Raw genomic sequence first — 775 nt, 5'->3', positions numbered from 1 at the left:
TTTTTTTTTTTTTATTGTGGCTAGGTGTTTGGTTGGTAGAATTAAATCTAGGTTTTGGTTTTTGTTTTTGTTTTTTTTGTTCTAGGGATTTTGTAGTAGGGATTTCTTAGGGTTTTTGGTTGGCTAAGGTTCTTTTTTCAAAAATGGGACCTTTTTTTTTGTTTCTCCTTTTTCATTTCTAAGGTTCCTCGAAAATAGGGGGTCGCTAGCTTTTGAAATTGGTTGCTAGGGTTTTTAGTTTGGCTACTAGGATTCCTTTGAAAATCTACCTCTTTCTTGTATTGAATATTTTTCTTTTTATATGTGCAAGGGATTTGTAAATCCCTTCATATTCGGCTCTGCCAGCTGTTGGATGCACTCCACAACTGGTGGAGCAACTAGGTGGCCTCTGCTTGGGTGTCAAGGCACTCCTAATAGAGGCCTGGTACATTTTCTATTTTTGGCTCTTCTTGATTTTAGGCCAGCTGCCCCATTTTGAGGTTGTTCCTGTTTCCAAAATGTTGTTCCGATTTTAATCTTGGTTTACAATGCTTAATCCTGTTTTAGCTAATTTGATCTATTTTCGTTCAAGTTTGATCATTTGGATTGTTGAATTAGGTCCAGTGTTAGCTTAATCATTACCAAGACCCAAACAATTTTATAATACGAGGACCAGCCCTGAAACATCAAAGTCCACTAGACTTAAATTACCTTTGACTATAAGCTAATGACATAAGAAAGTTAAGTAAATAAATAAATAACAAATGAAAAATAAGGTAACAATGAAATAAAATAA

The sequence above is a fragment of the Theobroma umbraticum genome, unplaced genomic scaffold, assembly GCF_002168275.2.
Source record: "Theobroma umbraticum cultivar Fairchild unplaced genomic scaffold, ASM216827v3 scaffold_95.0, whole genome shotgun sequence".
Taxonomy (NCBI): domain Eukaryota; kingdom Viridiplantae; phylum Streptophyta; class Magnoliopsida; order Malvales; family Malvaceae; genus Theobroma; species Theobroma umbraticum.
The sequence above is the reverse complement of the archived record's forward strand: the minus strand, read 5'-3'. Positions refer to the sequence as shown.